General features: G+C 43.5%; 1 long non-coding RNA gene across 2 annotated transcripts in view; it reads left to right on the top strand.

Moving 5' to 3' along the window:
• Positions 1 to 23,319, top strand: part of LOC112059544 (uncharacterized) — a 161,309-nt gene that overhangs the window by 125,621 nt on the left and 12,369 nt on the right. For both annotated transcript variants that reach the window (XR_006176755.2, XR_002888853.3), the window contains 2 exons: positions 3,824 to 3,938; positions 5,844 to 5,938. This is a non-coding gene — a long non-coding RNA (uncharacterized LOC112059544). The remainder of the gene's footprint in view (positions 1 to 3,823; positions 3,939 to 5,843; positions 5,939 to 23,319) is intronic.

The following is a 23,319-nucleotide window of genomic DNA, read 5'->3' as shown; positions in this document are numbered from 1 at the left end:
GTTTTTGTTATTTTCTGTTGGACTTTAGGACCTTGTGGGCTAGTGAGTGGTAGGAAGTGACCTAGGGAGGCAGCCTCAAAGCACTCCACTGTTTGCTAACTGCTGCCACTCATAGGGCTCTGGGTTAGAGCACAGGGTAGAGGGAGGAACCAGGCTCCCCTACCAGCCACTCTTCTCTTCTCCCCCTCCTACCCTCCTGCAGATAAAACCTCTGGAGATAAGACGAAAGTATAGATTCTGTGAGCCCCGTGTCAAGGGTATAAATCCATAGGGACCCATAGAAGTGTGGAAGACCCTTTCTGTTGTGGGAACCTTGGACTATATATACTTTGTTAGACTCTGATACCCCAGAAGGGGGCAAACTCAGCTGGTGACCTGGCTTGAGGGTGGAGTCAACCTACCAAAAGGTGAATCCCCACAGCTGCTCAAGGATGCCAGAGATGGAGGAGAGCTAGGGCCCAGGGAGCAAACCACAAAGTGGCACCACTGGTAAGCCCAGCCCCTGTCACAATCACATACTGAAAAACTTGGGTAACAGCATCCCTAACAGGCATAGAAAGGCCATGTGCTGTGTACACCATAAAATATTGCCTTTGTGTCAGTTCTTTTAGATTTAGGGATGAGTTCCGTTGGAGCCACTTAGCCATGTCGGGCAATTACTGATTGTATAAAGTTATCTAGATACACGGGCCTAATGGACCAAACCATTGAGCTCTCCTAGATTTGAGTGACATCTGGAATAGGCCCATCATTTGTAAAAATGATGGCCAAGCAATACCTATATAAAGATGTGATATATCTTGACTTTAGCAAAGCTTTTGATATGGTCTCCCACAGTATTCTTGCCAGCAAGTTAAAAAAGTATGGGCTGGATGAATGGACTATAAGGTGGATAGCAAGTTGACTAGATTGTCGAGCTCAATGGGTAGTGATCAACGGCTCGATGTCTAGTTGACAGTCGGTGTCAAGCGGAGTGCCTCAGGGGTTGGTCCTGGGGCCAGTTTTGTTCAACATCTTCATTAATGATATGGATGATGGGATTAATTGCACCCTCAGCAAGTTTGCAGATGACACTAAACTGGGCGGGGAGGTAGATATGCTGGAGGGTAGACCTAGACAAATTGGAGGATTGGGCCAAAAGAAATCTGATGAGGTTCAACAAGGACAAATGCAGAGTTCTGCACTTAGGAAGGAAGAATCCCATGCACTGCTACACGCTAGGGACTGACTGGCTAAGCAGCAGTTCTTCAGAAAAGGATATGGGAATTACAGTTGATGAGAAGCTGGATATGAGTCAGCAGTGTTCCCTTGTTGCCAAGAAGGCCAAGGGCATATTCGACTGTATTTGTAGGAGCATTGCCAGCAGATCGAGGGAAGTGATTATTCCCCTCTGCTCAGCACTGGTGAGGCCACACCTGGAGTATTGTGTCCAGTTTTGGTCCCCCCACTACAGAAGGGATGTGGGCAAATTGGAGAGAGTCCAGCAGAGGGCAACGAAAAAGATTAGGGGGCTGGGACACATGACTTACAAGGAGAGGCTGAGGGAACTGGGGTTATTTAGTCTACAGAAGAGAAGAGTAAGGGGAGATTTGATAGCAGCCTTCAACTACCTGAAGGAGGGTTCCATAGAGGATGAAACTTGGCTGTTCTCAATGATGGCAGGTGACTGAACAAGGAGCAATGGTCTCACGTTGCAGTGGGGGAGGTCTAGGTTGGATATTAGGAAACACTATTTCACTAGGAGGGTGGTGAAGCACTGGAATGGGTTACCTAGGGAGGTGGTGGAATTTCCATCCTTAGAGGTTTTTAAAGCCCGGCTTGACAAAGCCCTGGCTGGGATGGTTTAGTGGGTGTTGGTCCTGCTTTGAGGTCTCTTCCAACCCTAATATTCTGTGATTCTATGAAAACAACATTCAGATATTCAGGATGTTGGGAAACTAAGAAGAGACAATGCTGATTAATGTTGTGGCATAAGCCATGCTAAGCTTTCAAAGGTAGGCGGCATTTTGCAGTTAGCGAGGGCACACTGCAACCTACTTGCAGTGTAAAACAATGTACTAGCTTGTGAAAAGGCTTGAATCTGTCTAAGTGATTATCCCCGCATAGCAAAGAAAGCTGAATGAAACATGAGTGTTTTGCTTCATGAAGGTTTGTGTAAACATTTTCTTTGGTTTTATTCTTCATGGATTCACCCAGGCTGCAAAGTCTATCTTTTTTTACCAGGCATTTGGAAAGGGCTCAGGGGCTCTAGGTATAGGTTTTTTGGGAGGAAATCAAGGAAGGGGAGGTTTCAGTTTGTAATGTTCTGCTGCCAGGTGGCAACGGGGTATGTGCTATATCTTTAGTATTGTAATATATATTTTAAATAGTGGCAAGGGTAGGGCCTGGGATATGTTTCAAATGTATTTGCATCTAAATAAATGAGAACAGATATGATCAGCTGCTGTCTAACTAGGACAATTGCAGGCATTTCATCAAGACTTTAGCTAAGTCTCCAAAATTCAATTACCATACAACTGTTGTTTGTGTGCAGGTCACATGGGAGCCTGAAAGAGAGTCTTTATATAGTACCTAAATATGTTGTTCTCAAGTCTTTATAAGGGGTTGTCTGTTATACAGACAAATTATTTTGCCACATGGTGGTATACTGTTCCTTAGGGCTGTGTGACTTTGGTACCTTGCATGTATAATTATTTTTGCAAAGAGCAAGTTCACTGCAGAAACACATTCCATAATATGCTCACAGGGACAATACACAGTACATTAAAATGTTTTTAAATGTATTGTATTATATATTTATCAGCTATTATATATCCTTATCCTAACTAAAGCATTTCTGTCCTTATAACACCCGTAAATGCTTATCTAGGGCATACGATAAAACATCCCACTGCTGATTAAATGACACAGCATCATGGATGAATGGTTTATAAGCGCTACAGAGTACAGCAAGCTTATGTTATGAAGATACCAGGTCTTCTGCACACATCACAACTTGTAAACTTATGTTTCATAATTAACTGATCACAACCTTCATTGCCCTGCTAGAAGTAGCTATCAGTATGATGTCATGTAGAAAGGGTGAGGTCCTGGTCATAGAAAAAACACAGGTCTTGCTAGTGTATAAAGGAAAACAAAAGTTTCCCTTTTTTAAAAACTCATCTGAAATCGTCAATATACAGCTAGTCAGTATGTAAAATACAGTCTAATAAGGCAATTTAAGCAGCACTAAACCACCTCTGTGGGCACAGCTCCTATCAGAGGCAGGTAAACGGAAGTAAACTAGTTTTAAGGAAATGCTTGCAGTGTTCCTCTGTGTGAAAATTATTTATTACAGAAAAAGTACACATGATATGCCTGTGTGTACTGTGCCTTACTACTGTACTGGCCTAACTAGCTAAATGATTATGGTATAGCTGGTGGTAGTGGGGCTGGGGTGGAATTCCACTAACATTTGTATGCATGTAGACTGTGTACTATTAACATATGCAGCTCACATGAGGATGTGATAAATTGGACAGGCCTCAAACAAATTGCTTAGGCTTGTGATAAATGCACTTCCCATATAACTCCGCAATTTATCACATGCTTTTTGCCAGACTGCCTGCCCACTAATCCGTCTCCCTGAGACTTAGTCTAACATTCTAATCTCAACAGCTTCAAACATCCAACTTTCTTTAAAGAATGTTTTCTCCTCCTTCTCCCCCCAAAATACCCCTGCCTGCAGCTCACAATGAGACAAATTCAGCTTTTGGGCCAGTAACAGCTTTTCTAAACAAATTGATGCCATGATTCTGAAGTGTGATAACTTTTACCCCTGCAGCACTGAAGCAGAACATTTCTACCATTGGAAATCAGAGCTGTCCCTTCTTCTCAGTGGGCCACACAATTTTCAACTGCAGGAGTTCTCAAACTTGCGGGCCTCAGGGGGTTGCAAGGTAATTACTTAGGGGTCACGAGCTGTCAGCCTCCACCCCATACACTGGGTTTGTTTATAATAGGGTTAAATATAAAAAAAAGTGTTTTTAATTTATAAAGGGGCGGAGGTTGCACCAAGAGGCTTGCTGTGTGAAAGGGATCACCAATACAAAAGTTCGAGAATCACTGCTCTAACGTGTCCAAGTTAGCGACATTTAAAGTTGTGACTTTATGTACCAAAAAGCTATCTTAGGTGCTCTTAAGAGATGTTTTACACTTCTAAACTTTTTCCTTCTGAGTCCTGCTCAGTTAGACTCACAATGACTAATGCATTATTTTTGCACATGAAGAGATACAAAAGAGTCCCATTCCTGAGTGACAATACCAGTCTCAGGCCAATCAAACCTTTACCATGTATTCCCTATTTATCACGCCCCTTTGGCCTTCTCACATGCCGTCTTCCCATTAATCCATTTCTTCTTGAATTTATTTTCACATGCCAAACCCCCTGAGAAGCTTGAAACAACTGTCATTTTAAAAACAAAACAAAAAATCTAACAACCCCAAAACTTCACCCTAACAGAGAAATTAATGCTTGTTTTCCCCTCACTGTGGAATTTCTTCTCAAATTAAACTGCCCAAGGCCAAAGATAGGCAAAATTCAGGCCTGCACTAGTTAAAGGCTTAAGGTCTGTTTACTTGTTCTTCATTGTTACAAGATATCAGAGGTTTACATAATTAGCAAGGGGAGAATTCCCAAAGGGACATGCATCACTTTCTTTTAGGAATGGAACTTTCCAAGATTTTGCACTTTTCAAACTGTGATGCTTTTAGTACAGAAAAGCTAGTTTAGGTCACTTATAGATCCCCCCCCCTCCTCCTACCCCCAATGGCTCTGTCTGAGCTCTGTGCAGTTGAGGCACAAAATCATAGAATCATAGAATATCAGGGTTGGAAGGGACCTCAAGAGGTCATCTAGTCCAACCCCCTGCTCAAAGCAGGACCAATTCCCAACTAAATCATCCCAGCCAGGCTTTGTCAAGCCAGGCCTTAAAAACCTCCAAGGAAGGAGACTCCACCACCTCCCTAGGTCACGCATTCCACCCTCCTAGTGAAATAGTTTCACCACCCTCCTAGTGAAATAGTTTTTCCTAATATCCAACCTGGACCTCCCCCACTGCAACTTGAGACCATTGCTCCTTGTTCTGTCATCTGCCACCACTGAGAACAGCCAAGCTCCATCCTCTTTGGAACCCCCCTTCAGGTAGTTGAAGGCTGCTATCAAATCCTCCCTCATTCTTCTCTTCTGGAGACTAAACAATCCCAGTTCCCTCAGCCTCTCCTCATAAGTCATGTGCTCCAGACCCCTAATCATTTTTGTTGCCCTCCGTTGGACTCTTTCCACATCTTTCTTGTAGTGTGGGGCCCAAAACTGGACACAGTATTCCAGATGAGGCCTCACCAATGTCGAATAAAGGGGAACGATCACGTTCCTCGATCTGCTGGCAGTGTGACTGTGTGATTTGCTTAAGGTCACACAGGAAGCATATGGTGAAGCAGGAAATTGAATCAAGGTTTCCAGAGTCCCAGGCTAGCACTCTAACCACTAGACATCATTCCTAGCACTGAATTATCCTTAATTTTCATGCCACCTGCTGAAGACAATGGGGGCTTTCTATGCACAGTGCAGAACAGAATTTGGTTTCCTATCTGTCTCTCTTATAAGGTGTGTGTGCACCACACAGTGGGTTTGTTCAGGGGCAGAGGGGGATTTAAATAGTAAGAAACATCTTTTGGAAATATGTCGCGTTATAGATTGCCTTTACATCTAGTGGTAGAGAGGAGAATAATGTTTTTCTCTTTGTATGCCATTTATCAACAAGCACAGTGGCTCAGAGCAATTTTGTTCTCTCCTCATGTCCCAGGTGTCCCAAAATAGATTTTTCACTTCTGCCAGCTGGAGTGAGCTTTGGAACACTACCTGATGCTTGGTCTTGATGAGTTGCTCTTTATTGACGGTGTAAGTATTCATTCTTATACCACTGGGGTGGAGAATGAGAGTTGTCCTACAAAGTGACCCTTTCACTCATCTGTTCCTTTCAGTATGTACTATTCCTTAGGTAAACCAAAGCATAGGCAGGCAAGGAAGCTTTTTGATCATCAGCATTAAGTTACCCATCAAGAACAAATGTCAAGAACTTAGGACCCAATCCTGCAAGGTGCAGAGCTCCCTCCATTCCAAAGGAAAGGCTGATCTTGCACATTCTGAAGTCAATCATGAAGTCAGTGAGAGAGAAGGGCATGTAGCATGTTGTGAGATCAGACACTTAATTGTGTGGGTTAGACAATGAATATCTGTGAGGTGATTACAGATACAGGCCTTCAAGATTTTAAAATCAGCAGTAATTACTAAAACATTTGCAATCATTCTAGGAGTCACAGACATCATACCTGGTATTTTAATGGTTGTGTTACATCAAGGAAGATACCAAAGTGGTGTTTGTGCTTTCGTGCAATCTCATGAATCAAATAAACTGTCATGTACTATTGTTACTCCTTCTGGTATTTGTAGGTATTGGAAGGAACATGAATTTGCTCAGAATGTAACAGATGTTTAGCTTGTCTAAAAGCTATAAACATGAGGTACATTAAGAGGAAAAAAACAGTGTTTTCTTAATATATTGCGTAGCCCCCTCTCTTCAAAATATCATTATTCAAATCTTGAGTCTGAAAGCTTTTTAAACATAGATGCTTCCTGCTTAGCTCATTACATTTTCATCTGGTAACCTAATTTCACAAATAGTAATATGCTTTTTATAGGGAGAAATAGAAATAAAAATAAAACAGCAACAAAAATATTTTAACTGTGTGGATGCTTTCAGCTTCTCCTAAAATGTTTAAACAGGCTCTATATAAAGTACAACAGCAGGCTCTATATAAAAACAAACAACCCCCCCAACCTCCCTGTTCATTTTAATTCAAATTTTGTGTAGAAGCCTTTTTAATGAATCTCATCTGAGTTTCATCTGAACGAAAAGTAACACCTGATTCACACATTAGTATCTGAACATTTACATGTTACAATTCATCTGAGTATAGTGACCTACATTCACCAATTTACATCCACTGGGGATTTAGCCCTTTATATAGAATGATAGCTGCTGAAAGAACATGAATCCTGACTTCTCATTTCTTCTAATATATATTGACATGCTATCTTTTCTTTTTGCTCTAATATATTCCTGAGAAATCCAGTGAAATACAGCTAGTGAATACCATTTACTTTAAAAAAAAATCGGCTCCAAATGAACCTGATCAAATATAGAAAAACATTTATATAGATAAAGGCATGTTTTGTGTGATATTACTCAGTCAAGTTTTCAATTTACATTTGGTTTTATATTTTTCATTTGATATGCACTTTTAACATTTGATGTGATAAAAATGTTTGTCAGGCTTCATGTTTTCTCATTTGCTTTGTTGATGGTACTGCAATATGAATACAATTGCAGAATCCTGATACAATCTCAAAGCAAGTAAACAGAAGGTGATGGAAATATATTTTTGAAAATGTCAATCCTGTCAGCATAGCTGCATGTTTAAAAATATAAATCTTATTATTGATGATTAGATTGCTAGAAATACATAAATCTCATTCCTGAATTATTTTTCCTCCAAATTCCCATATTTAAGTTAATAAAAATTTTGGGTGCATGGGAATGTAGAATCAGTCCCAAAGAGTTTCTCTCATCCACATTTAATTTTTAAGACATGGGAAAAAATTAGTGTGTATGTGTATCAGTACATTTTCCATAATGGGAATTTGGAGGGAGAGATCATTGAGTTTGTTACAAGTGATAAATGGCCAAAAATGCACAAAAACAGCTGGTGTGAAGAAAATGCAATTCTCTTGAAAGTCTGTGAACCAAATTCAAAAGTTACATACAAAGAGGAGTAAGTTGTACATCACTTGTAAAACTAGTCAGAAAAAAGAGGGAAGTGGCAAAATAGTGCAACTTGCATTTATTTGATATTCATTGTATTGCAAAACAGTGTAAGGGCTTGTCTACACTGTAAGTTAGTGTGCGGCAAGTTGGTGCACTGTAGATTCACTCTGTGGCTTGCTGCCTAACTTGCAGACAAGACCAATTCACATGCAGGGGTGAAATTCTGGCCCACTAAAGTCAATGGCAAAACTCCCACTGACGTCAGTGGGGCCAGGATTTTTTCTCCTGAGGTGGAGTGTGTGGGGTTGTCTGGGGGAGAGGCAAAATTAGGCTGAGGACATGACCATTTTTATGGCATCCTTCTTCAATCCCACTGCCATTGTGAAATGTCAAGTAATACTGGATCAGACGCCATATTTGGAGTTTGTTGCCCCTCCCGCCCAAAAGAAGAATGAAAGGTAAGAAGATGTTGGGGATAACATGGGGGTATGACCCTGCAGAGAGAGCTGTGCTGTCATGGGGGAGAGAAGGTGTCTCAAGGAACTTCAAAGAGACGTTCGGACTCCTTGCAAATGGGCTTAACCTTTAGGGGTTGTTACCAGATGTGCCCATTACTTTGGGGTATGCTCATTTATTTGGGTTACTCCTCTGGGGAAGGGGGTTCTGTAATCCTGTCAATGTACTGCTTGTGTCACTTATGTTTACATATGGAGCTCTACTTCTCCCTTCTGCAAGTCCCCTCCCAATGGAGCTATCCTGCAGGACCTAAGGTCCGTAGGGCTGGGTTACCCCCACCCCAGAATCAGAGAAACACCCACACACCCACACGTACATTAACAGAGCAAGTCTGAGCGGACCAGGCCAATCAGCACTGTCAAGCTGACCCCTTATATGTCTCTGGACTCACTAGGCTGGATGAAGCAGCACTTTCAAGCTGTCTCTCCTTATATGCCCCTGGGCTCCATGGACTGGGTCAAGCAGCACTTTCAAGCTGTTACCCTTATGCGTCCCAAATTCAGCACGTCCCTATCCCCACTCCCCCAACACAATTGTACTGGCAGTAACCTACTCGATGAGCAAACCCCACAGTATTTTGGGCACTGCAGGGATCTTTAGCTTAGGTAAAAGAAGCGTTGCTGTAGAGTCAATGAGGGAAGCTAAAAACACAAACGAGTAAAGTTCATCAAGAGAGAGAGAAGCAAACAACTTAACCATAGAAGTTATTTATTGAATAATAGTAATAACTACACAAGGAGGACTAAACCAACATAACATACATGATTAAAGGTTAATACCTAAGGTAGAAAGGAAAACAGAGAGAGAGAGAAAAAGTGGGGGTCTCACCCACTCCATGAGGCTTGAACTGGTCAGGGTTCCCAGATGATGGTGGTAGCTGAGGGTTCTGAATGCTGGAGACAGGCAGAGCCCCCAGCATGATCAGTCAGGAGATGGAGTTCCAGTGGAACTGATGCATAGTGTGGATCTAAGCATCAGAACTCTGACTAGAGGGTGAGTAGGGATTTTTGTAGAGAAATTACAATGGTTCAAGGGAGAACACTAGATTTGTTTATAGGTAAGCTGATGACTCAAGGGTTTTCTTTATACTAGACAATAGGAGCTGATCACTCTTGGCTTTGGGTGGTGTTTTCTTCTAGGGAGCTCACAATGCAAGTAGGCTGCTTCAGTATTTGGATATCAATTAAGGATTCATTACTAGAATTGGTCTGATAACTGCTGAGCTGGGTGTGTGTGCAGGCGTAGGTTCATTAGCATCTGGAGCAGAGATTCCCAGGATGCAGTGCTTCCCTGCTTTTTCTGGTCCCAGAATTCAGTGTGGTTCTCTGTTCTCCATTCGGTATGTAAATTGAGATGTCTTCCTGTCCCATCTTTCATGCAGATGAGGCTAGGGGAGTTGTCTTTGCTCTCCATTCTGTATGCTAATGGAGATGTCTTAATCTTGTCACCCTTGTCAGGAGGGGTCTAGGTGTGTCTCCCAACGCCCTTCACTGCTCTCTGCAAGTTTTCTTTTTCTGATGGGTTTTGGTTTAAGCAGAGGCTGGGGGTGGGGGGCGGTGTCTTTCATGAGTCTGGCTGGATACTGCACCCTGGTTCCCCAGGAACACAGAGGTGTCTGGTATCAGGGTGTCCTGAGATCCATATGGATTTAGGATCAGCTATAGATTCAGAAGACCAATTCCCCAGCCTGCTCAACTGGGACAAAGAAGAACTTGTCCCTTTTGATGGATTTCTCCTGGAAGAGGCGATATGGCCCTTTAAGTTGTTGTCTGTGTCTCTCATCTCACACTCACAAATCAAAATTGTAAATATAATGTCCATGATATTTATTTGTGAACTTCCACACAGAGAATTGAATTACATAAAGGATATTTATGGTTAAAATGGGTTATTTACTTTTAGAGGTTGTGAAAATTAACTAAATAAGTTCCTCTCCATATTGACTCATTTCCAGCTAGAAATGGAAAATAATTTTAGGTTGTTATATCCTGCCTTTGGAGGACGGTGGATTTAGTTTAGTCATAACCCAGTATAGGGGATAATTAGCTATTAATCTGATTTTATTCAGTTGATTATACAGTCTCCATTTTGGATTGAACAGTCTCCATTTTGCTTGTAAGGGTTACATTTGCAATTAGTATGCAATTAGTATTAGCTCTTGTAGAGAAACATCTAGAAATCAAGTTCTAGGTTAGATAACCAAAACAAAGGCTGTGGTACACACACAAATGTTTGAATAGTGACCCATACAAAAACATTAAACACTGACCTTATATGTCTGAAGCAGAGATACAAAAGCTTCTCCAATCACCACAAAAAAGGTATGAATTCTTCTGCCTTTCATATGGAAATTACTTTGATCATGCATTCTGCATAAAAAGCAGCTTGCAAAAACCACAATGCTAACACTACCTTTATCACCCAGTTGGTTTCTTGCTCCTTTGTTCCCTTTACTGAAGGGCATTATATATTAGGTCCTTTTAAAAATAGCTCACACATCATAACAAGATTGAGTAATAGTAAACAAATCATTTATAATTCAGCAAGATATGACAACTTGCACATCTCCAAATAGTTTGAAGTCATGCATAGCTTAAATAGAATTAAACTTTTCATGCACCCCACAGCATTAAGGTGAATGTAAAGTTGCAGGCACCTATCAATGGCCTGACGGTTTGGGCCTACAAGGTCTACACTACAAATGTATATCATATAACTATGTCCACATCCTTGAGCGAGAGAGCTACACAGACCTAACTCCCAGTACAGTGCTATGTTGATGGGAGGGCTTCTCCTGTCAATGTAGCAACCACCCCTCTGGAGGTGGATTACCTACGCTGATGGGAGAAGCTCTTCTGTCGGCCTAGGTAGTGTCTTGACTAAGTGCTCCAATGGTACAGCTGCACTGGAATTACAGAAAAGCCCCAAGTTATTGAGAATACTTGCCCTGCTCCAGTAAAGCATTTAAGCACATGCTTAACTTTAATCACAGGAATAGTCAGACTTCAGTGGGATCCATGAGTACATATTACCTCTCAGGTATGTACGTTTTATAGAAGAGGAAGAGGAAGAAGACTATTTAGAGAGGAAGACTAATGTACTGTTTAGGGCACTAGCCTAGAACTCAAAAGGCCCAGATTCAATTGCCTGCTTTGCCACAGACTTCCTACTTGAACTTGTGTTAGTTACTAAGGACCAGATTTTTAAGGATATTTCAGTGCCTAGAGATTCATGTAGACACCTAGTGGGGTTTTTCTTAAGCATCTAGGTGCCCAACTCCCAGGCTTTTGAAAATCCCACTGGGCATCTATTGGCATCTTCAGGTAGCTGACTGCGTTTAAAAATCTGGCCCATAGTCTCTCTGTGGGAAATTCACAGAGGAATTTAGGTGTCTAACTCCTACTGATTTCAATGGGACTTAGTCGCCTAAGTACCTTAGTGAAGCCCACATTGGGTTCCTCAAGTCCACATCTGGATAATGGTACTGTCCTACCTCCTAGGCATGTAGTGAGATTAAATACATTTAAAGATGGGAGGAACTCAGATACTACAGTTTTGAGGCCCATATAAATATGTTATACAGAAACTGAAGAAACATGAGGGTTTAAATTTGTGTTTCTCAAGCAAGGGATGGAGGTAAAATGGGGTATGTAACAGCATTGCATCTTCACAGAATTATACATGTGCTTGTCATTATGTGGGTGAGTGGTCCCATTGTCTTCAATGACAGTACTTATGTGGGTAAAGGTGAACACATGCAAATCTTTGCAGATTGGGGCCTTAAGTATAGAGCTCAACCATCCTTTATCCATAATACAAATAAAGGTTTGGTTTGGTTTTTTAAACAGGCCAGGGGGATGGTGGTAGTGTCCTGTGAAGCCCATCACATGCTAATTAGTTCACAGAATATTTGTGATCTGCAATATTTTTGTGTGATTCATTGTTTGTTTTTGAAAATAAAAAAAAATAAAGTGCAAAAAGGAAAATAACTTGTAGGAAATAACTTTACAGGCTATACAAAGTGATTTAGATGTGTAAAGTTGTTTGTTTGATGCACATGGGGGTAAAAAGAACATTAGTGAAATTCATAATTTGAAAAAGTAAATGTGATGTTTCAAATACAGAGGGTCCTGTGGCACCTTTAAGACTTAACAGAAGTATTGGAGCATTAGCTTTCGTGGGTGAATGCCCACTTCATCAGACGCAAGACTTGCGTCTGATGAAGTGGGCATTCGCCCACGAAAGCTAATGCTCCAATACTTCTGTTAGTCTTAAAGGTGCCACAGGACCCTCTGTTGCTTTTTACAGATTCAGACTAACACGGCTACCCCTCTGATACTTCAAATACAGAGTGGATCATAGCATCCACTCTATTGTTAGCACTTCCTGAGTAAGCGTCAGTACACACCATGACAGAAAACCTATTTTCATAATTAGTGCAGAAGGAGATAATTCTGTGTCTATGGCCTGGTCTACACTAGGAGGTTATGTCGAATTTAGCAGTATTAACGCAAATTAACCCTGCACCCGTCCACACAATGAAGCTATTTATTTCGACATAGAGGTCTCTTTAAATCGATTTCTGTACTCCTCCCCACCGAGGGGAGTAGCGCTAAATTCGACATGGCCATATCGAATTAGGGTAGTTGTGGATGGAATTCGACGCTAATAGCTAATAGCTCCGGGAGCTATCCCACAGTGTACCACTCTGTTGACGCTCTGGACAGAAGTCCAAGCTCGGATGCTCTGACCAGCCACATAGGAAAAGCCCCGGGAAAATTTGAATTCCTTTTCCTGTCTGGCCAGTTTGAATCTCATTTCCTGTTTGGCCATAGTGGCGAGCTCAGCAGCACTGGCAATGATGCAGAGCTCTCCAGCAGAGGTGACCATGCAATTGCAGAATAGAAAGAGGGCCCCAGCATGGACTGATCGGGAAGTCTTGGATCTGATCGCTGTGTGGGGCGATAAGTCCGTGCTTTCGGAGCTGCGATCGAAAAAACGGAATGCGAAGATCTACGAGAAGATCTCAAAAGCCATGACGGAGAGAGGATACAGCCGGGATGCAATGCAGTGCCGCGTGAAAATCAAGGAGCTGAGACAAGGGTACCAGAAGACCAAAGAGTCAAACGGACGCTCCGGATCCCAGCCCCAGACATACCGTTTCTACGAGGCACTGCATTCCATTCTAGGTGTGGCCGCCAACACTACCCCACCACTGTCCGTGCACTCTGAGGATGGGGTATTGTCGATGGCCGCTTCCTCGGAGATGTTCGCGGACGGGGAAGATGAGGAAGGAGATGAGGAGGATGAGGCAGTCGACAGCGCTTTCAATGCTGATTTCCCCGACAGCCAGGATCTCTTCATCACCCTCACGGAGATCCCCTACCAACCCTCCCAAGGCGGTAACCTGGACTGTGAATCAGGAGAAACATCAGTAGGTAAGTGTTTTAAACATTTATTTTGAACAGAATAGGAATGGTATCTTAACAATGGGTTTTTCATGATTAGTTTGCCCTAGGCACTTTAGTTTATAGTCCTTGCCAGTGCAGCTACTGGAAAAGTTTGTCAACATGTCCGGTTTTTCATGATTAGTTTGCCCTAGGTGCTTTAGTTTTTAGTCCTTGCCAGTGCAGCTACTGGAAAATTCTGTCAATATGTCCGGGGATAGAGCAGAAATCCTCCTGGGACATCTCCACGAAGGTCTCCTGGAGGTATTGTGAAAGCCTTTGCATCAGGTTCCTGGGGAGAGCGGCTTTATTGAGTCATCCATGGTAGGAAACTTTTCTGCACCAGGCTAGCAGCAAGTACTCCGGGATCATTGCCTCGCAAAGCATGGTGGCATACGGCCCTGGTGCTTGCTGACATTCACGCAGTATGCGGTCTTTCTCTGTCTCCGAAATCCTCATCAGAGTGATATCACTCATGGTGACCTGCTTTGAATTAGGGGAATGTTAATATTGGGACTGATTGCCTGTTCCTTTACATAACTGTAACCGGCCGTTTACAGCCACGTGGTAGAGGCGTGACGGGGCAGCATGCAGGGATCTTTCCCGGGGACAACTGCGAGGGGGGGTGGGACAGGGGCAGAGTTCATGCTGGCCGGATTGCCGACAGCAGGAACTGGCCAACGCTAGGAGCATTGCTTGGAACGTGAAAGGAGGGCACTGCTATAAATTAAGCTTTAAGCAGCCAAAAGTCTACTGCTTACCATGTCTGCCTGCTAGCAGAATTCCGTTGTCCGGCCCCGCTTGTGTGATCTGTACAGCAAGACCCCAGGCACTCAATGGGAAGGCCGAAAATTCGACCTTGTACTGAGTGCGCATGTGATAGGTGATGTGCATGGTCTTGTTCACAGAGAAAGACTATATTCATTGTTCGCAAAACTGTATCTTTCTGAGGAATTCACTCCTTTTTTCCCATCCTACAGCTGCGAGTGTCTCCCGAGCTACCCCGGCATCCCCCTTCCAGAGGCTGGCACAGATCAGGCGACAAAAGAGAAGGACACGGGACGAGATGTTCTCAGAACTAATGGGCTGCTCCTGAGCTGAGGCGGCACAGCAGACCCAGTGGAGGGAGAACATGTCGCAATATCAGCGATCACACAGCGAACGGGAGGACAGGTGATGGCAGGAAGACCAGCAGGCGACACAAACGCTGCTTGGACTAATGAGGGAGCAAACAGACACGCTCCGGCACCTTGTAGATGTTCTCCGGGACCGGAGGCTGGAGGACAGAGCCCCGCTGCAGTCTATCTCTAACCGCCCTCCCCCACCACAAAGTCCCATCCCTCCCTCACCCAAAGTCCCAAGAAAGAGGGGCGGCAGGGGCCGTGAAAACAGTCACTCCACCCCTGCAGACTGCTCAAGTAACAGAAGGCTCTCATTCCCAAATATTTGATAAGTCCTTTCCTTCACTCCAAAAGCACCTTACCCAAGCCCCCGTCCCAGTTTCATCCCCTAACTGTGTAGTTGTTAATAAAAAATATGTTTCTGTTAATTACTGTTTCCGTCATGTTCTTTTAAAGAGGAGTGTGTTTGAAGGGGGGGAAGGGGATTGTTAATTGGAGAGGACAGTCACCTTTACCAGGGTACAGACACGGGGGCAGGTTCAGCAGAAGGTCACACACACATTGCAGTCACTAGGCACCCTGGTCAGTCTGGGAGGTGGTTTTCATGTTCGGGGGGCGGGGGCTATGTGAGTTTGTGGCGCGGGAGGGCGGTTACAGATCTTATGCAGCGGTCCTTAGCCTGGATGACAGAGCCACGCAGCAGGGGATCTGTAACCGCCCTCCCCCGCCACAAACTCACATAGCCCCCACACACACAGAGTCCTGAAAAGGAGCGGTGGCAGGCTCCGTTGAAACAACCAGTCCACCACTGTGGACCGCTCTAGGAGCATGAGCCTGTCATTCCTTGAGTTTAGAAGCGTCCTTTCCATCACTACACCCGCTCCCCACCACAGTCTGCGTCTCAGTTTCAACATTTTACCACGAAATCCTTAATAAAGAAAACGGTGTTAATGAACAAAGTTTCATTTATTTTATTGTTAAAGGTGTGTTGGAAGGAGGGGAAGGGGGTTGGTAACTGGAGAGGATAGTCAACATTAAATGGGTAAAGAAATGGGGGCAGGTTCAGCTTCTGTTTAAACAAACTTAATAGTCACAGGTTACCCTGCTCACTCTGGAACCTAGCTTTCAAAGCTTCCCGGATGCACATGGCATCCCGCTGTGCTCTTCTAATCTCCTGGCTGTCTGGCTGGGCGTAATCAGCAGCCAGGCGATTTGCCTCAACCTCCCACCCCGCCATAAACGTCTCCCCCTTGCTCTCACAGAGATTGTGGAGCACACAGCAAGCTGCAATAACAATGGGGATATTGGTTTCGCTGAGATCAGAGTGAGTCAATGAGCTTCTTCATCTCCCCTTCAGACGTCCAAAAGCACACTCTGCCACCATTCTGCACTTGCTCAGCCGGTAGTTGAAGAGTTCCTTTTCACTGTCCAGAGCGCCTGTATAGGGCTTCATGAGCCAGGGCATTAGCGGGTAGGCTGGGTCCCCGAGGATGACTATAGGCATCTCCACATCCCCAACAGTTATTTTGTGGTCTGGGAAGTAAATATCTTCCTGCAGCCGTCTAAACAGACCAGAGTTCCTGAAAATGCGAGCATCATGAACCTTGCCCAGCCATCCGACGTTGATGTTGGTAAAACCTCCCCTATGGTCCACCAGTACTTGCAGCACCATTGAAAAGTAGCCCTTTCGGTTAATGTACTGGCTGGCCTGGTGGGCCGGTCCCAGGATAGGGATGTGAGTTCCATCTATAGCCCCACCGCTGTTTGGGAATCCCATCGCAGCGAAGCCATCTGTGATCACCTGCACGTTTTCCAGGGTCACTACCTTTGAGAGCAGTAGCTCAACGATTGCGTTGGCTACTTGCATCACAGCAACCCCCACGGTAGATTTGCCCACTCCAAATTGATTCGCGACTGACTGGTAGCTGTCTAGAGTTGCAAGCTTCCAGAGGGCTATGGCCACTCGCTTCTGGACAGTCAGGGCTGTTCGCATCTGGGTGTCCTTGCGCTTCAGGGCAGGGGACAGCAACTCACAAAGTTCCAGGAAAGTTCCCTTACACATCCGAAAGTTTTGCAGCCACTGTGATTCATCCCAGACCTGCCGCACTATGTGGTCCCACCAGTCCGTGCTTGTTTCCCAGGCCCAGAATCGCCGTTCCACAGCATCAACATGACCCATTGCCACCATGATGTCCACGGCGCGGGGCCCCTGCTTTGTGAGAGGTCTGTGCCCCTCTCAGACTTAATGTCCTCACCGCGCTGCCGTAGCCTCCTCGCCCGATTTCTCAGCATCTGCCTCTGAAAAAGGTGGATGATAAGGTACGAGGTGTTGACAAAGGCCATAACTGCAGTGATGATCGCAGCGGGCTCCATGCTCGCAGTGCTGTGGCGTCTGTGCTGTCAATCGCCAGAAAAGTGCGTGAACTGATTGCCCGCCGGCGCTTTCACGGAGGGAGGGCGGGAGTGAGAGTTGAATGACGACAGTTACCCAAAACCACCCTCGACACATTTTTTGGCCTCAGCAGGCATTGGGGGATTGACCCAGAATTCCAATGGGCAGCGGGGACTGTGGGAACTGTGGGATAGCTGCCCACAGTGCACCGCTTCCAATGTCGACGCTTGCCCCATTAGTGTGGACTCACAAAGTCGAATTACTGTCCTTAGTGTGGATACACACGTTCGACTTTGTAATATCGGTTCCACAAATTCGCTTTAAGTAAAATTGAACCACTCTCGTAGGTAGACATACCCTATCTGGAAAAAGCTGCTCTTTAGTCCTTCTAGTTCATCTGCTCTTGAAGGTTGAGAGGATAGGCTCTGTTAATAAAGACTAAAAAACCACAAGCACAATAATTCCTATAAAGGGAATCAGTAACAAGATCTAATACTTTTTCTATATTTCAGCTCATTTTTCTTTTACTTTTTTTCTAACACAAGCAAAAAGGAACTTTCAAGTTCTTTGTGCTTCCAATTAAGTTCAACTTTCAAAGACATTTAGCAATACTATTTGCAGACACTAACGTAGTAGGAAATATACCATCTTTATTGGCAGAATTACCCATCCATAGTTTTGACAGTTTCCATGAGAAATCTAAATATTAGCAATTATTTGATCTCTAGAAATAGATTTTATACCTCCCCAGATCTTCTAATCTTTCAGCTACTTGCCAGCTTCCCACTCCAGTGGAAATACTATGCAATGTTTTCATCCACACTTACCAGGTGTCATGATGCCCCATTTGCCTGGTAGGTTGAAATTAAAGATTGATTATTAAAGATTAATGATCAACTATATGTAATATGGTGGATTAAATGTGTTATTGGATTGAGTGTGAAGGACACTTACAGGATGCTTAAAACAAGGATATAAGAGAAATGCCGAAAGGTTATATAAAACATTTCGCAGCATGGGCCTGATCCTATACTCCTTAACTAGTCAAAATTCCCACACATTTGGTCACTGATTCAGGAAAGAACATAAGCACACACTTGAGTCCCATTGATTTTGCTGAATTAGGGTCAGAGTAAGCAGTGGAAGCTCAGGCCATCTGTATCCACGTTGTAATTAATGAACACATTCCTAAATTAAAGGAAAGATGAGGTAAGAGGAAATTTTGTCTGTGAGGGGGTCACCTTTCTGGGTCTGAATGTTGCTGCATTGAAGGTCCTTATCACTGACTGGCTTTAATCAAGTTTTAGATCTTAGCAATTTTCTCTATGCAAGACACACAGTATAATTGATGGACTATGGAATTTTACTGACAATCAGTAAACTGACTCAAGATTAATTGGCTGAGCTTGCAAGATCCCAGACTCAAATCTGATGGCAGTTCTATATTTGGATGTAATCTGATAAGTTTGGAACATAACATCCAGCATTTCAGGAAATATTATTGACAACAATGGACAGAACCCTATTGATTCTGGTGAAAACTGGAAAACTGGAAGTGGGAAACGGGGAACACACACAGCCACTGATGTCTGGTTAGCAAACCCAGCAGCTTCAACTACTTCTGTAATTGTCTATAGGTCAAAGAACTGGTTGATGGCAGCCATTATCATGTTCCAGGATACCAACAACCCCATCTCAGCTCTGTCCATGTCCAAACTGAATTTTAAATATTGACACCCTGAAAGAAAAAGAAATCAGAATGATGGAGGGGAGGGAGGTATGGTAGACAGGACACCTGGTGTGTGGCAGGAGAGGGGAATGGGGGACATATACAGAACTCCTGACATGGAAGGGGTGAGATGAGGGTCCCTGGTATGGGGACAACAGGAGGAAGAAGTTATGGGGGGCATAGCGGTGGAAGGGGAGAATGAGGGCACACTACCCATAGAATGGTGCTAGGGCATGGAGGATAGAGGACAAGGCTTTGGGGGAGGGGGCAGATTCCCTAGGCATGTGGCAGAGACAGACTGGAGGGACACATATACCACCCTAGGCATATGGCAGAGAAAGAAATGGAAGGCACATATAATCCCTGCCATGGTGGGGAATGGAGGCATGGTAAAAAGAGGGATGAATAAGGGAGCGCATACAGCCCCTGGCATGAGTGTGTGTGAGTGGGATACCCAGGTATGGTGGGAGGAGAGAAAGTGGGGCATACAGAGACCTTGGCATTGCAGGGAAGCGTCATGAGGGGATGCAGAAGCCCTAACATAGTGGACATGGGGGAGGGGGGAGGGATATACAGAGCCCCTGGCATGAGGGAGGAGGTGGGGATATAGAAGGGGATATAGATGGTGGCACACATGGAGCTTGTGGAGGGATGCAAGGAGCCCCTGGTGTGTGCAATGAGCTACAGAAGCAACAAGATGTGCAATACCTTCCCTCTCTCTCTTCCCCCCCCCCCCCCCCCCGCAGTGTACTAATTGGAGACAATTGCTAAAACTATATTAGTAATTGTGGTATTGTTATGAACACAGCAGTTGATTACAACTGCAATATCTGTAACCTTTGAGTAATGTTTTTTTTTTCTATGGGGGCTACAGCAGCTAGAATGTGGATAGTGACCACACACGATACGTTTGTTTTCAGCCCTCCTCCACTGACCTGAATTGACATGAATTCAGTGGTGATTCTTTAATTATTTCCTTTACTATTTACCTTCTTAGAAATGTTTGGCTGTACAGCTGTTAATTTTTTGTTTCTAATGTCAGAAACTTGAAATGAAATTAAATTGAAATTAAGAATGCTTTATATCAGTGTACAAAGAGAGGATTGATCTTTCCTGTGTTGGGAGAGAGATCCCAAATGATGAATTTCATGTATATTGGTGGACACTGCTGACATGAGTTTTGCTCAGTTTAAAAGTGTTTGGTAAATGCTTTGAACTGAGGGCTTTGGGACAGAGTAAGAGGGAGCTATAGACAATGATCTGAGGACAGACTCTCTTCTGTATTATTAATGTGGTGATGTAGTATTATTCTTCACAGATTTGTGAAGACAGTGAGGTGGGGGAGGGAGAAATGTGGCTGTAATGAGTCAGATTCTCCGTTCTGCTCTGAACTTCATCCATTTTTTGATTTAAGCTTTATGTGTGCGAGACAGAATAAGTAGTTCTTAGGACTTTTTAATTGCTATTAATTATTGTTTATATAATTTGCACTTGATCCCTGGTGGGTGTAAATTGAGATGTAAACTGACACCAACTGAGAATCCAGCCCTCTGTGTCCATGCCCCATCACTTCTTCCTGCACAGTATTTCTAACACAACTAAAGCCCTTGACTATCATTTCCTTTATTGATAACTGTGATTTACTCCTCCCTAGCCTCTATGACACAGACATCAGAACCCTCTGAGTTCAAACCATTCAAAATGTAGTTATTAATATTATCTTCCTTGAGTTCGGTGATATCCATTTTTTTCTCTCTCTGAATCCTAACACTGGCTCTCCCTTTCCCACAGCATCAGGTCCAAGTTTGTTTGAAATTCAGAGTAAGTTCTTATAAGGGTTTGCTAAGGTACACCAAATGTTCCGTCCAAACTGAGACCAGCTTGGAGCAGACTTGGACAGATTCATGATGGGTTTTTTACTAAATCATGCAAAATTTGCTCCTCTGCCTACTTTTGATACAAAAGAGAGGTGGGAAAACCTGAATTAGGATTTCAGAGTTAGGGTTTTGTTTTGTTTTTTTAACTTGAAACTGAAAGCAAAATTCAAGGCTTGGGGACACATGTAGGCTACAGTTAATCCCTTAAAAGAGAAACTGCCAAGATTAAATCAGGGTTCAGGCCAAATGTTGATCCCATTGAAATCAATTGCGAAAGTTCTACTGACTTGATTGGGACCAGGATTTTTGGCAGAGAAGCAAAAGCCTATTCAGTGGCAATATGCTCTCTTGCTTTTATGTGCAGATCTGTTTGGAGCTGTTGGTCTCACTTCAGGCTGTGCATCTGAAAGGGAATCTCCCCCTTCCCCCCCATGTAATCTCTGCTTTTCGCCACATCATTAAAGACTAATGTGAATGTCCCCATCAGGATGAATAGTCAGTGGGAGAGGTATCATTTGTTTTGTTTGGTGGGTTTTTGTTGGTGAAGGAAAAGCTCCTGGACCTTACTTCTTCAGTTTTAGAAAGTCAAAAGGAAAGATTACTGTATGTACCAGTTACTATGTTCCTCTAACACTGTTTAATGAGACATGACCCCAGTTTCTAACTGGTATTAGTGTAATTCCCAATTTTAAATTCTGAAAAAGCTAATTCAGTGAACCATTCTCTCTTTTCAAAAATTGCTTCAGATACACTCTTGTCCTTGTTTATTATCTGTTTTAAAAGCATTGTAGCCTGTACCAACTTCCTTTGTCTTTCTATTTTCTTTAGACGAAAATTGTTTTAATCCTTTCTTCATTTAGAAAAACCCTCCTGCCCTATTACTGTAATTTGAAAGGAGGAAGGAGATCTCTTTAGCTGTGCCAGTCCCTCTCAGCTTTGAAGTACTGCCAAACCTTTTCTACTTCAAAGCTATTACAGGGCTAGAGCTTCGACACGGCGCCATCATGTACAGAGCTTTTACCAGGCTATAGAATAGTTTGTTTTTAATGTACTCCAATAGAATTATTATTATTATTAATAATAATTAATAATATAAAGTTAGTTTTGATGGGTCCCTAAATTGTCATTTTAATTTTATTTTTGGCCTTATAAAAATAATTAAAACCCAGCAACTCAACTCTCCTAATGTCTGTGCAAACATATCTCTACCAGAACACTGGTAATTGCAGAATATTCAGTCATTAAATCAATAGAAGTATAAAGAAATAACAAACTCCTATAATAATCGTGTTTATCATGTTACATTTTTTCCCTTTAACTTATTTTCTAACTCCAAGGCACTGATAGTGCTTTTGAGACAAACCTTGTGGAAAAGTCCTAAAGAACTTAACAGAAAATAAGGCTTTTGACATCTCCCTCACACTCTCTCTCCATTCTGCTGTAAAATTCCATAGAAATGTTCAACAAACTCATAGAAATAATGTCCTTCTCTACAACATATGGTAGGTTTTAAAAGTAATTTCTATAGATCCCTATAGGTATAAGATTGGATTCTCATTTACACTGCAGCCTGGCATAAAGAGGCCTTAGCGTCATAGGAATCACACCCTTTGGAATCCTAATTAAATTTGCTAGGATTTTTCTATAAAGGAACTAGTGAGAAAGTAAGAGAAAGTTGACGGTTCTACTATTAGAGAATTAAGTTTGAAACAGCCTGATTCCTAAGGGTATGTCTACACTACGAAATTAGTTCGAATTTATAGAAGCCGGTTTTATTGAAATCGGTTGTATACAGCCGATTGTGTGTGTCCACACATAAAATGCTCTAGGTGCTCTAGTCGGCGGACCGCGTCCACAGTACGAGGCTAGCGTCGACTTCCGGAGCATTGCACTATGGGTAGCTATCCGACAGCTATCCCACAGTTCCCGCAGTCTCCGCCGCCCCTTGGAATTCTGGGTTGAGATCCCAATGCCCGGATGATGCAAAACAGTGTCGCGGGCAGTTCTGGGTACATGTCGTCAGGCCCCTCCCCCCCCGTCACAGCAACGGCAGACAATAGATTCGCGCCTTTTTACCTGGGTTACCTGTGCAGACAACATGGAGCCCGCTCAGCTCAGCTGAGCTCACCATCACCATATGTCCTCTGGGTGCCGGCAGACGTGGGACTGCATTGCTACACAGCAGCAGCTGCTAACTGCCTTTTGGCGGTAGACGGTGCAGTAGACTGGTAGCCTTCATCAGCGATCTGGGTGATGGCAGCCGTGGGGCTTGCCTTTTGGCAGTAGATGGTGTATTACGACTGTTAACCGTTCTATTACAAGTCGGGTCATCGCACGTTAGCAGAGTCTTCCCCGAGCAGCCGATCGTGCAA

The sequence above is a fragment of the Chrysemys picta genome, chromosome 2 (genome assembly GCF_011386835.1).
Source record: "Chrysemys picta bellii isolate R12L10 chromosome 2, ASM1138683v2, whole genome shotgun sequence".
In the NCBI taxonomy this organism is placed as follows: domain Eukaryota; kingdom Metazoa; phylum Chordata; order Testudines; family Emydidae; genus Chrysemys; species Chrysemys picta.
Note: the sequence above shows the minus strand (reverse complement) of the source record. Positions and strands in the feature narration are given on the sequence as shown.